General features: G+C 42.6%; 1 long non-coding RNA gene across 1 annotated transcript; it reads left to right on the top strand.

The window, feature by feature from the left end:
- Positions 1-13,805: 13,805 nt before the first annotated feature.
- Positions 13,806-14,376, top strand: LOC125541227 (uncharacterized). The gene is made up of 2 exons (XR_007297465.2): positions 13,806-13,928; positions 14,108-14,376. It is a non-coding gene; the product is annotated as an uncharacterized LOC125541227 (long non-coding RNA).
- Positions 14,377-15,220: the final 844 nt, after the last annotated feature.

Raw genomic sequence — 15,220 nt, 5'->3', positions numbered from 1 at the left:
CAATCTGGCCATACGGTTTTATAAACAAAGGTACGCAGAGAGTTATATTACTGTTTAACATAAGAAAATGTCTTCCAAAGAAAATAGTCCCGCTATCGGTTCCTTTCTTTGGGTTGTCATGCTAAGCATGATCATTAAACCTCAGCTCTAATGTAAGAGAAAAATATTGAGGATTTAGTTTGGGAGGCCAGTTAATAGCCCCCGGTAGTGTTCGGCGACGATCGGGGTCAAGCCGTAAACACTTTACCCAATGTTATGAATGGCCCATCATTTAACATAGTCATCGGATCACTGACCAGTTTACGCTTATTGTGAAAGTCAGTTTTTGGCTTTCTCCACTGAGGTGCTTAACCATGTGAGCTGGAAGCACAATCGCAGTGGTTCTCCCTTTGCACGCCTAGCCGAACAAAATGGAACGCAGGAAGCAAGTGCAGGAGTCGGGCAACCCAACTATTGACTGAAGACACAATTCGAAACCGATGCATATATAGCAATATCCGAGAATATTTTTGCCGAATCTATAAAGGTGTCCGGCGTTGCACTACGAGACTAATGCTGGAAAAGCACAAATAGTTTAAAAGTGCCAAAAAGCTTGGAAAACCAAGAAACGTCAGTAAAAACATGACGTCCGAACAAGATCAAGTGTTCGGTGCCATTCCGAAAATTGGTCTTAGAAAAAAGAAGTGCTTCTGTCGTGCTTTAACATGATACATCCTATCTCAAGACTTCGAGCGGGTCAGCCTACGGCTTCAACCTCCTATCCCGAGGGCGGAGTACTTCTCATCAGGACAGTTTAGCAAACTAAACTCTAGCGGCTTTGAGAGAGAAATTAGGCTCCCCGGCTAGTGACCGCACACTCATGTCGAAAAAAGGAGTGATAAATAATAATAATAAAATTTTGCAATGACTAAGAAGAAGAACACTTATTATAAAATGGCTCAAATAAACTTAAGAGCCCCCAAGTGACTTGGGTAGAAGAATGATTGCATGTACCGAAGTACTTATATCATATCTATGTTCAACCGAACTTTAAACGCGTCTTAACCAACCGTCAGCTTCTCCCTCGTCGGTCAAGGACCGGAAAGTGTTATGTACTCCATCGGTCGAGAATATCGACAGTGTTTCCAATAACCAGGCAATCAGGCCATAAGGCTGTAACAGACAAAGCGCGCTCAGGGAACTTATGCTATATTACCGTGAAGTGTAAGAAGCATCTTCGAAGAAAATAGTACCCCCACCGATACCTTTCTTCGGTGCTTATTGTTATTATGAGACTTGTGCAATAGATTTTTTGTACTCATGAGTTCCGTTGTGTGCCAACCATCATTGAAAACTATAAGAGCGCTAGTTTTCGGCTTCACCCAGTCTGAGGTCCGGCTCGGTTGACCCGATCGTGACAATCGCAGAGGTGCTCCCTTTAGTCCCTAGCCGAACAATCGGGAACGTAGGGGTAAACACAGGAGCGAGGCAACCTAGCTTGCAAATCGCTTAAGTCAATATGGTGCATATTGTCGAATAATACACGAACAAGGAACGAAGCCGTACAAGTATAATCATATGCAAGAGGAAAAGCTTCATAAATGAAGCCCCCAAGTGAATTGGGTCCTTGAATTTGTGTGTCGCAAACAAAGTTTGGACAAGGAAATTTTTTACAAGCAACTTTTTTCCAAAAAAGTATAATGCTTGGTCGAACCGAACACAAGTTAGAAATTAAAGCTTTGAGCATGAAAGCGACTTAGCTGGTTAATGTGTTCGGTATTGATGACGCAGTCCGAGCTTGATGCGGGGCAAGGTTCCATCCCCCAAGCTGGTCCCGAGGTGGCGGAGCGGAGAGCTCGACACGCCGAAGTGGTGACATAGCACGGTCAATGCAGACCGGCAGAGTGACGCCGAAGTCCCCGGATCATTTTCCTGTGCACAAAAAATAGTGCAAACCGGAGATAATAGTAATAATTATAATTAAAAAAATGTTGCATAATAAATAATTTATGCAAAGTGAGGAATAGAACAAATATGGCCTAGCGCCGAAGTCAATGTCGATGCAGGGCGTCGGCGTGATGTAGTAAAGGCATGGCAAAGTCTAAATTCACAGGTCGGTCCAAGCTCCGGATGCGGCGTTCGCCGGACTATGTACGGAAACTAATCGAACCACCATGCGACCGTCGTTAATGCGGTCACCATTTGATAGACCTGTGTACATATCATGGACAAACCAGAGTAATAATTCCTTGGGAAAAATGAACCCAAACAAGCAAAAAATACGGGGATTAATAGCGCCTGGTTTATTTGTTGTAGCAATCCGAGGGAAGGTGATTCCCAAAATTGGGACTCCCTCCGCACACCCATTGCCTGATGGGTGATAAAACGACGGCATGGCAATGCTGGTAAAGGTTGACTCGCCGAGGCAAAGCCCTCGGCCCGGCTAACGTGATGGAGCTGGTCGGCTAGTGACGCCGAAGTGTCCGGAGTAGGTTGATGAAGAGATGGCGAAGGCCCCGGTCCAGCCGAGATGTCAAAGCCTCAACATCAGCCGATGAGTCGAAGTAGGTCGGCGTGATGGACACCAGCTTGAAGAAGCAATAGTGCGGCCCTGTCGATGCAGGTCGTGACTTGGTCGATGCCGGCTTGATGAAGCGACCGTGCGGCGATGCTGGTATGCCCGCTCCGTGTAATCCGTGGGGCAGCAATGTTGATGATGATTTATCCTTCGCGATGCCGGACTCTTGTTCGGCTTGCCGAGATGATGATCCGAAGAAGTTGAGCTCGGCTAAAGTGACGACGTGTCTAGCGCAGGTCGGCAGCCCTCGAGTAATATTGCCGGACTGGTTTGACACCAGCATGATGTTGAAGATCATGTTCAAAAGATCTTAAAGTTAGTGGGATGTGTTCGGGAACAAAACACAATACCCCATACAAAACTTCCTTCAAAAGGGATGTCCGAAATCCCGTTCGTAAAAAAGATGAACTTAGGTCGGATTCGTTTTCGCGTAGAAAACAGATCCAAAAAGTGATGCACTAATCGGAAGGTTCCCGGAGTTTGGATGGTCGGATCGAGCTGAAATTTTGAGAGGTGGTAGATATAGGAATTCCGCAGCCGATCAACGGTTGGATCTTCCAAAGGACATCCGAGCTAGAAGCTGAACACAATGCCCTAAAATCATCCAAATTCCCATCCAAATTTGACAGGGATCCGGTATATCGTGGATTGCCAGAGATTCCTCCATCGGAACTCGACAAAATTTTCCAGGGTTGTTATATACTCAATTCCGCACATTTCCACCAAAGCGATCGTCAAAGCGATACTCGAGGAGGTGGTGGCGGCAGATATGAGTTCGCTGTCCAAAAAAAAACAGCACGGTCGCTTGAGGGCAATGTTGACGTTGAGCCCCCGAGCTCCATAGATGATTCCTCCGTGATCTTGATAGAGATCGGAGTTGATGTTTGATGAAGGCCCTCGTCCGAACATGGTGATCCGAACACGGGGCGCAATTCTTGGTCGAACCAAGGTGACCAGTCGAACTGGTGACGGAGACGCCGAAGTTGCAGTTGATCTGCCGGCGAGCCATCGATCCTTTTGTCGATCACACAGCGGAACTCTCAATGAAAGCACCAATGTCGGTGTCAAAACCGGCGGATCTCGGGTAGGGGGTCCCGAACTGTGCGTCTAGGCCGGATGGTAACAGGAGGTAGGGAACACGATGTTTTACCCAGGTTCGGGCCCTCTTGATGGAGGTAAAACCCTACGTCCTGCTTGATTAATATTGATGATATGGGTAGTACAAGAGTAGATCTACCACGAGATCAAGGAGGATAAACCCTAGAAGCTAGCCTGTGGTATGATTGTTGTATATATTGTATCTCTATCGACTAGCCTGGCCTCGGTTTATATAATGCTTCGGAGGCCTAGGATAACAAGAGTCCTAGCCGAATACGCCGGTGGGGAGAAGTCCTTGTCTTGATCGCCAAGTCTTGTGGAATCTTCCTTGTATGTGGCAGCCGTCCGAACTGGCCCATGAGTATACGGCCACGGGGGTCCTCGGCCCAATCTGATAGATCGGGAGACGACGTGGTGAGTCCCCCCTAGTCCAGGACACCGTCACCCTTCTTCTCTTCCTCATGGCCTCACCTCCCTGTCTTCTTTCTCCCCAGGACCCGCTGATGCCATGGATGCGCCCGGGAAGCCTCACCGCCGGTCTTCCTCGTCGTCACCGGTGAACCCCGCATCACTCCGACCTCTGGATTCGCCTCCCAAGCACCTTCCGCGCATGGATCCGGCCCCTTCAAGCTCCATCCGCCGCCGCCCTTCTGCATCGAGCCGCTCCGCCGCTCGTGCCACCACGCGTTGACCCGATCTTGAACCAGACATATGGACTGCGGGTTGAATATACCAAACTACTGGGCCCTTTTTGTAAAAATGAAGCATTTTCTTGGATCCACTTATAAAGGGACCGCGGGTTGCATTGCCGAAAAGTAGGACTTTTTTGCAAAACATCCGCGACGACGGACGACCAGAAGCACTCGGCGCTTTATTATTAGGGAGAGATATCATAGACATTACCTGACGCTGGGCTCTCTGTAGTTCTAATAGGGGTTTGGCCAATGGAGCAGGGGTAAAGTGTGGTACAGTTGGGCCTGTGTTTTTTGTGGCTGCTAATCTGTGTGATTTAACAGGTATCACTACCTTTTCCAAATACCTAGTTTGTACTCCTTGAGGATCTGCACTCACCCTTTTCCTTTTGGATATCTATTACGAAAGAACAACATTTGACTGAAAAAACATAGTATGATGACACATGGAATAGGTATAAAAAATGGATAGGTATGGCATATACTCATATATGATGCTTTAGCTAAGCATATGGTGGTGTAACAAAGTAGAAGTAATGCTAGAGGTCATATGCAAAATATGTGCGACCAATACAACCTTGCCAAGTTAGAGCAAGCACCTTGATGGGTGAATAAGATAGGACAACCTCCACCATGCAAAGTTTGTTAGCCAGTGGATTGTTCCGCAATATTCCTCTCATGCGCCCATTCTCATATTCATTTTGATCATGTTCAATACCTGACATGAATGAAAACATAAAAAACAAGTGAGATTATCTCAGTAATGGAGAAGTGATTCTAATCCAATACTGCTTCCCTGTAAACCCCTTTGTGCTATCTCTGCAATTCTTTTGAGAGATGCCATGCATGTGGTAATTTGGTGTGTGCATTAATATAATGTGACCTACTACTCAAAATATGAGAGCTCTAGAAGTGATGATACTTCGTAGATGATAGCTTCAACATATAGTAAAGAAGAACAAGTCGACCTGACCTAACAGATTCAAAATATACTAAGAGGGAGAACAACTCGACCTGACCAGTCGACCGCAAATGTCTCTGCTACTCTTCCCAACAAGGAACATACTTATTAAAGAAGAGAAGAGGATCATGTTAAAGAAGAGCAGAAGAACAAGAAGATTGAAGATATTACAAGTCTTTCTATACAATGTATGTTGCCCACCCATGTTGAACCAGAGTGCATAGAGAAATACTATTCCTTCCAGTCTCTCCATATGTGGCTCACATGCATTTCGAAACTAAAGTAGGAACATTTAGCTAGCCAATTAAACATGTCTTAGTTTTACTAATATTAGCATAATATCTTATTCGAATTTGTACAACTAAGCTTGTTTTGCTCGATGGGTGGAGCAACGCTATTATGACACGAACCATGTAGGCTGATCGTGGTCATAATAAAATGGGGAAAACGTAAGCATGATGAGTATAGTGTTGACCGTGGCAGTGGGATGGCAGATTTGAAGCTGCAAACCATGCAAAGGGTAGTTAGCAACCGATGTTTGCTTTGAAATAAAAACTAAGATTTGGTATGGACAAGAAAGTACAGTCAACAAATGACAAATAAATGCAATTTTGCTGTCTCTCTATATGTCGCGAGATGCTTTTGGAAACTCAAGTGGGACCTTTAGCTAAGCAATTAAATGTGTCTGTTAACTAATATCAGTACATATCACAATCATATTTGAACAACTAAGCTTGGAATTATGAGAGTTGTGTTGTTTAGCTTGAAGGGTGGAGTACTTCTAGTACAACAGAAAGCACCTATATAGATCATAGTAGAGTAGATAAAAGGGGAAAACCCTAAGCATCAAGAGTAAAATCAGGAAAGTGCAACTAGCTGGACCATATGGGCTTGTATTGCCGGTACGACAAGAAAGTGTTCGGATAGGCTTCAGCCCCAAAAGGGGCAGCTATATTCAACTGAAGGCACAATACGGTTAGTATCAGTCTAGACTATCAAAGATGACATAGCTCCCAACATTTCCCGGATATTATGGAAGACCATCTAGAATCATTGAATGCATCCATCTAAAGCTACCCAATAGACCTGTTGACTGCAAATATCCCTGCTCCACTTCCCGACAAGGAACATACTGTACTACTCCCCCCATTCTTAAATATAAATATCTTAGAGATTCGAATGCGGACTGCATACGGAGCAAAATGAGTGAATGTACACTCTAAAATATGTCTATATACATCCGTATGTAGTTCTTGTTGGAATATCTAAAAAGACTTATATTTACCGAAAAAGGCTTTCACCCCGCTTTATAAACAAAGCAACGATGCACAACACCAGGTACAAACGCACACCACCACAACACACGCACACACCCAAGGCAGTTTAGGAATGGAGGAAGTAATATACTTATTAAGAAGAATAGAAGAGGAACATGATAACAGAGAACAAGCAGATTTCTCTACTTTTTTCTGTAATCTTATATCTTATCTCTATCTCTATCTCTCTAATATTAGAGAGAATTCCTTATTTAACACTGTTTTAAAATTTGTTGCCTTATTTGACACTGAATTTTTTCTTCTTCCTTATTTAACACCGAGTCTAAATTTTATGCCTTTTATAACACTTTCGCCTATTTTAGATCTTAACAGTGTTAAATGACACCTGAAAAGACCTATTTACCCCTTGTGTGGTATCTGACCAAAATTTTACGTGTATATGTGTATCCGGCCGACTCGATTCGTATTGGCCGTTGTCCCGACCTCGGCAGCGTGGCCGAGTGCTTTCCGGCGTACATGCATATAGGAGGCTAAAGTACTTTCGAAGCTAATGGGTAGACATCGACGGCGATGTACACGTACACACCAAGAAACAAGCATGTAGTACTAGACGCCAGCTAGCAACCAATCTCTCGCATTACCGATTCTGCGTTGGCTGGCTAGCTAACCAAGCTAGCAATATTATCTCGATCGGCGACATATGAACACACGAGGCGATTGATGGCGACAGGACCGTGTCAGTCCTGTTTATTTTCTTTTTTTCAATCTCAACTCACGGCTGTTACAAAGGGGCTGGGTACATACAGTACATACATAGTTATATACCAGCCACCTAGCAATACCTGCCCTATACGGTGATGGATAGGAATTCTACATGGATAGGATGTCTTGTTTATTTCCAACATTTTGCTAGGTGTGTGTACCATGTACTAATGTTGTATACGATCGAGTATGTAGTGTACCATGTACTATTGATGTACACCGTTGACCATCGTATGCCCTCCCATCACCAAACAGTCTGCTCCCGCTCGCAAAAAAGAAGACAGAAAAACAGGCTGTTCCCAGGGGCAAATAGAGTAGATATACTAGGTTCGCCATCCGGACAGAGTCCTATATTGAAGCTAAACTCCCACACAATTTTTTTGTCACATACCATATGAGGGGCAAATAGGTCTTTTCAGATGTCATTTAACAGCGTTAAGACTTAAAATGGACGAAAGTGTCATAAAAGGCAAAAAAATTAAACACTGTATTAGATAAGGAAGAAAAATATTTTCAGTGTCAAATAAGGAAACAACATTTAAAACAGTGTTATATAAGGAATTTTCTCCTAATATTATAAAAAGCAGAGTTGGTGATGATGGTGTGCGTGCCATCCTACAATATAGGCCATCCGATCTATATCTAACGGATAGGAAGGAAACTATGACAATTTACTTGCACACCTCTCCACATTTGCACATAAGGCCTTCCCTCATTCATCCTTTTCTCCCACAAGATAAACTACTCATGCAAATGCATATTGATGTTCCGTGCAACGCACGAGCATCTTGCTAGTTAGATAATACAGTGTGTGTTTCCCACCCATGATGAACCAGAGCACACGGAGAAATGCAAATCCCTGTTGTCTCTCTATATGTGGCACTAGTGGTGGAGCTACATAAGAACAAAACAATGACATCACCTGCCTATACATAGTCTAATGTACAAAGGAGTGAAGGTAATTTTTTTACCAAAATTTGGGATCCCTTGTAGCCTAAGCCATCTGGCCCTCCCAATATTTTAACTGTAGCTCCGCCAGTGTGTGGCGGACATGCTTTTCAAAATGAATATTGGAACATTAGGCGACCAATTAAACATTCTCTGGTTTAGTAATATGAGCATCATATCATATTCTTATTTCAACAACTAAGCTTTGGAATTATGAGTGGCATGTTGTTTCACCTGATGGGTTGAGGTCTTGAGGAGCAGTGCTAGCACACCACGAAGCACCTACGATGATGGTAGTGAATATAAATGGGGGAAACCATAAGCTTTACGAGTATAGTGACCGTGCCATGGCGGATTTGAAGGTGCAACTGGACAAAGGCTACTTCACAGCCAATGTTTGCTTTCAGCTAGCCACTATGATTTGGTACGGACAAGAAAAGTATAGTAAACAAGTTACGATCTATTTTATGGGTGAGATCAATAACTTAAGCAGATATGAAAGAGTGCCACCTCTCTTGCAATGCGTGTGGGCCCTGCTGATACGTTGAGGGTGCTGCAGGTGCGATGGCTGTCGGCGGCGCGGAAGAAGACTTTAGACGACAGATGGCTGGGTCGGGGGATTAGTCCTGTTGTCGTGGACGAGGCAGTCGTAGGAGCAGCAACAACAAGGTGGATGAAGGCACCAATGAAGTGAGAGGACGCGATGAAAGGATCCTGGTCCAGCACCATGGATGAGAGACATCCATCTCTCGTAGTGGACGACGGGGTAGGGGTAGCGGCTCCGGCAAGGTGGAGGATGGGGTGGCAGATAGAGGAGCCTGGCCGCAGTGGGGAGGTTGTTGTGGCGCCGATGATGTATGAATGGGGAAATGGAGGGGGGTCTCAAACTTTAGGACACGGTTGTCTGAAATGTGGGAAAGTTATGAACTTATCCCCTGTTTAAAATTCCGGACATCACGTCAGTTGGGGATAGGACGGTAATCTCGCATCTCCTCAATATTTCCCGGTAGCGATTTCCAGCGATTTCGGGCGAGGAGAGGGTGTTTTGCCGCCCATGGTTGGCGCCCACGGTGTATGAACGGGGCTGACAGGTAGGGCGGTTGTGTCATATCTGAGGGAAGTTACATATCTGCCCCTATTTAAAATATTTGCCTACATCGATTTCGGACGAGGAGAGTTTGTTTTGCCGCCCACCATGTATGAATGGAGAAATGGAGGGAGAGACACATGTCTTTCGGACAAGCTTGAATCAAATGTGTTTTTCCGCCCACGTTTGGCGCCCACCATGTCTGAATGGGCTAAGAGGCGGTCGTGTCACGTCTGATTGAAGTTACTAGTCTACCCCTATCAACAGCAGTGGAAATCAGTTCGATTAGGATGTGAAGTGTTAGGAGTAGACACTGATTTCCATCTTGCAAACACTTGCTTTGGGCAGCCGACAAATGATAGTGGGTGTGTTACCACTTTGTTCAAAATTTGGGAGAATTAGCATTCATGTTTACCCTGGGCCCTTGGGTTCAACCGCCGTCAATCTCATCCTTGGCCACGCTGCTAATCTCCTCTGGCTCGCTGTCAAGAATTTTCCATCCTACATCACCGTCGAGCCACTTTTGTCATTTATGAAGGACACGCTCTGCGACGCTGGCTTGGGATCCACAACTGCAAAGTCAGACCTCATCAACGGCGACCACGAGGAGGGCACCCTCTCCGTCTCTTCCAAGGGGAAAGATCCCATCTGCGACATCAGCGAGGGCACCCTACACTCGTGCTCTTCCAAGGGGAAGGATCCCATCTGCGACAACATGGAGCGCACCCAGGGTTCGTGCTCTTCCTACGGGAACGAGCCCATCTATGACAAGTAAGGCAGCCCATGATTTTTTTTGTCGTTCCTCTTCACATGGGGGAACCCATGATTTGTTTTGTCGAGTCGCTTTTTTAGTGTAGTGAGAATATGTCTAGTTTTAATTGCTATATTTGGTTGTTTGCAGTATGCCTTGTTTATTTCACTTGTTCACAATGTGATGCTCTATATGTGCAACTATTTACTGTGCAGTACATTTTCATCAATACCAGTTTTAAACATACCGATAGGAATGTATATATTTGCTTGTTGTTAAGCCTGTTATAGCTAGCATATGTCTCTTTTAAAGTTTTTTGGTTGTTCGGTTGTTTAGTTAGCATATGTCCAGTTTCAAATGCTATCTTTGGTTCTTCGTAGTATGCCTTGTTTATTCCAGTTATTCATAACATGATGTTCTATATGTGCAAGTATGAACCGTGCAATTCAATTTCATCAATACCAGTTTCAACAATACCACTATGAATGACTACATTTGGTTGCTATTAAGCATGTTGTAGTTAACACGCCTTTCCATTTTATTAATAGTAACTAGTGTACTTAGACCAGCACAATACCAGTTTGAATGACTATATTTGATTCTTGTTAAATGTTAGGCCTGTTGTAGTTAACACACCTTTCCACTTCTTGTTTTTATTAACTAGCATTCTTAAACCTGCACAGTGAAGCTATCTTGGAGATTATTTTGTCTGCCATGGATATATTTGGTTGATGTTTAGCTTGGTGTGCTTAACATGCCTCTCTATGTACTTACACGGGACAATTTTGAGAACGACTGCTGTTTTTCATCAAGGTTAGTTTCATTCCATGGCTTATATATACTCAGTGTTCAGGATAGTGGTAGCTGGTTATATATAGGCCGAGGGCTGATAAGGGATTAATCAGTAATACAGACTTTTAACTGAGTATATCTGTAACCCATTTATCGGTAGGATAACTAGGGCCATATCTAATATATCTGAGGCTACATAGCAACATGAACTATACTGAATGTCAAAATATGCAATCCTAGGCTACATAGCAACAAGGAAGAGTGTTACCTTAATGTTCTGATGATGTCTAGATGTACGTAGAAGAGCAGCAGCAGCAACAACAATACAGCAGCAGTTAACCGGCTGATAATTTGTAAAAATGCAATAAACTCCCTCCGGCCCATAATATAATATGTTAATTCATCCAATATGTGAGTACATTGGATGTTAAGATATTATATAATGGGACGGAGGGAGTGTTGTACTACATCATTGTGTAATTGTTGTTTAGCTTCTAACATTAACTTGGTGTTTTTAGGTACATATGTCATTGGTAAAGATCCGCGCTTCGACCCTTTCTACGTATGGGGCAATGAGAAATTGATGAACTAGCATCAAGTGAGGAAGCTGACAAAGATTGTCAGTATATTGGGTCAAAAGATGGGAATTAAACTATTTGTTTACACTTTATCCAAGACAACAACCAACTCCAGGATGGTAAGTAAGAACTCTACATCCTTCTTTTTACTGCCCATAATGAGTTGTGTTAGATGACAATGTCTGAATCTTTTTCCTTTACACTGGTTCCCAAAACAGCTTACTCATGATTACCTCTCAAACTTCATGATTGGTGGGAATGCAAAGGTTAAAGTATTTCTACCAGAACACGATGATTATCTAGATGTGTTCATGAAGAGAGTGAAGGATGGGCAGTCGGCCATCACAAGGGGTTGGGATAGATTCGTGTGTACCTTCTGCATGGAGGAGGGCACAATATGGGCATTCCGCTTCACCCTGTTCAGCAACCAGAAAGTATTTTGCCTTTTTCTTTATCGTCTTTAATAGTAAAAGTATACAATTGTGGTTCATTATTATTTGGTGCTTATGTAATTCTTGAACATATGTACCTATGAGTCGAATAATGCATTGGTTCTTTGAACCTGATGGATATGAATAAATTTATAGCATACTTTCAAATTCAAATTCAAATTAGGTACAATTTTAAATAGCAACAATTAAATAAGGGTGAAATTATGCTCTGCAGGTTGTTATGGCGCACACAGTCGGTAAAACACAAATGTGTGTGATATACACCATAATCCGACACGGTTCACAGAGAGGAAACATGTGCGAGCATGCACATAGTTGTCGTTTACAAAGCGTGTGTGGTGTCAGACAATATCACAAACGGTGCGAGCAAACTAAATGTTTGTGATAGGTGCCTTATCGTACATGATTTACAATCATGAACTGTTTCTCATGTGGTACGCATTGTAAACTTTGCACCAAAGAATAGCGTGTGCGATAGTATCATGTACGAAACTGTTACGACGGTCTGATGTTTCGTGATCCTATCCGACACTTGGATGATGATTAGCTAATCTTCTTAATTAGTAACCGCATACGGTTCGAGCAGAGTGAATGTGTGCGATTTTGTTCTTATCATACATGTTCTATACTCGTAAACTGTTTGTGATGGGCCGCGCATCGTAAACGTAGCACCACAGAATACCGACTTCAGTGGTAATGCTAGCGCAAACGAGTAGCAAGAATGGAGCGTTTGGGATATTCAAGATATCGGAAACAGTTTTATAGGGACAATTGTATGCATCATGGCTCCCTATCCCCGACGGTTTCTGGTTCATGTGGGAAGGACCCCCCTATCGCCCACACTCGCCTGGCAACGGTTTAAAATGTCGTCGCGGAAAGGGGTTAAAAACCATTTGTATAGCAGCTCGTTGTACCAATGACCACACTACCAACTGCTCCATTAGGAGTAGAAATTTTGCATGAATGGCTATTACAAACGACGACGACTACCAAGTATTGTAGCACATATTTTTTAATGAATTTCTTAACATTTCAATGGCCACACTTGATTTCAGAATGTAGCTTGTCTGGCTTTCTACATGACTGATAAGAAATATAATATGATCACGTCCATGAACGTATGTACGTGGCGGTCTGACGACCCGCCTTCCCCCACGGCCGTCCTCGATGCCGTGATGCACGCCCTGACATTCTTGAGTATCACCCTAACAACACGCCCGGCTACGGCGTGCTCCATGGTGTCCCGCACTGCGTCCATCCGCAGGGGCGTGCAGATGCGTACGGCCAAAAGGAAATGATATATTATTTTTGTGATATTAGGAAACTTGTGATTGTCAATTAATAGTAGAGATAATGATAATGAAAATAATAAATGACATAGTGCGTCAGATTAATGATTTTTATTGAGAAATATCTCATTTTGTTTTGGAAGGTTATCAAGAAATATATTATGTTTATATTTTAGGAAGGTGATCTCACATATATGGTGCGATTTGTAAATTCTTAATTACCGATTATTTACATGATTAAAATGAATCAACATGTGCCAAAGCAATCACGAAACAAGATCTCCCTTTAATGAGATTTGGTTTTTTTAATGAGCAAGGGAAAATTCAGTTGGAGAGGTGGTGAGAGGAAATAAAACCGGAGTACCAGGCTAACATGTGCTCCATTAGGAGTAGAGACATCAACATCATGTCACACATATATTGAAGACACGAGATATGTCATATATTTGACTTTTATTTTTCACACATATCTTGAAGACACGAGATATGTCATATCTTTGACTTATATTTCTCTTCAGATATCATCATCCATGGCTATAAGAGATGTCATAGACCATTTGGATGTGCATCTTTTGTGTTCTCTCTTACCTGCCTTCAAACCGTATATTACTTGAGACATGGGAACCCTCAATGTGACAATCCTTTTATGTTTTCTACTCCTCATGCCACTCCATTTAGTTCCTGGTAAATATTTTTAAAAATAATCCCCTGCAAGAACAATGCACTTCCTCAATGCATGGTCTATACGCTTGCTAGCCATATGTGTAAATTATACTACTTAACTTACATTCTTTTCTTTTGTCCCTTCAGAATATTGTAGGATCTGGTTTTTCATGCACCATATTTTGATTATTGTATTGTAGGTTCAGAGGCCAAGACGTGCAAAGAGCTCAGTGGGACATATACCGCTTCACGTTGTGATCAGGCTGAATGTGTTGTGGCTTGCCGCAAGGAGGGCTTTACCCAAGGGGACTGTGAAGTTATTGTCAAAACAAAAAAAATTATGGTACTTTGTTTTTGCAAAAGAGAGTGTTGAAGAAGAAACGTGTTAAGGCTGTGGAGGATGTGTTGTAGCAATTAATAAAATTATTTAGCAAGAAGAACTAATAATGATGAGTGGTAAATTTTGTGACTCTGCAAAGTTGTCTTTATGTTTTTGTTCAAAACACACACATGAATATCTAACTCATGCCAATAAAAACTTGCATGCTAGAAATATTAGATTCATGTGACCATGAACCCTAATTTTCTAGCCTGGTAAAGTGTGTGTTGCAAAAATGATGTGTTCTTTGAGACTGGTTGCATATATATCCGCAACAACAAGAATTTCTTAGATCATGAGACTCGCTCCCTGATTTTCTGAAGTAACACCAAGTGAACAAAGAAGATGTGTGAGCCTAACGAATATGATTTTTATGTATGAATTATAGAGATATGAAAGAGGATGCCATAAAAGTGGCACACAACTGTTATTTTCCAAAGATGAAAATGGAACTCTTATAAGTCTGGTGCACTCCTAAGTGACCGCGGCCAAATGAAATAATGAGGAGAACATTCGTTTTGTAAACCCTTTGGAGTGTAAACGGATCAGAACAGATTTATCTCATACCATATCCTTTACGATATTATTTTCTTAGATTAATAGCGGAGCCGATATTGATGGGTTGTGGACTCGAATGCGGATATAACGGACCACGGATTCAAATCGGAAGCGGGGCAGACTTGGACCGAAAACCAAAGTATTTGAATCAACAACCTGTTAGGTAGGTAATTATATTCCTAGAAACGTTTGAGAAGGGTTTAAAATTTTGGCCTTGTCTGAATCAATTAGTTAATAAAATAAATATATGATTTAGGCTAAAATCCGAGCTTTGTGAGATGGTATCAATAAAATTGAATAATTAAACCATCAACTCTACTAGTGATAAAATTCATAGTTGGACATGCTAGTCAAATGAACTTGATAACTCCATAAT

The sequence above is a fragment of the Triticum urartu genome, chromosome 2A, assembly GCF_056163025.1.
Source record: "Triticum urartu cultivar PI428250 chromosome 2A, HENAU_Tu73, whole genome shotgun sequence".
Lineage (NCBI taxonomy): Eukaryota > Viridiplantae > Streptophyta > Magnoliopsida > Poales > Poaceae > Triticum > Triticum urartu.
The sequence above is the reverse complement of the archived record's forward strand: the minus strand, read 5'-3'. Positions and strand labels throughout refer to the sequence as shown.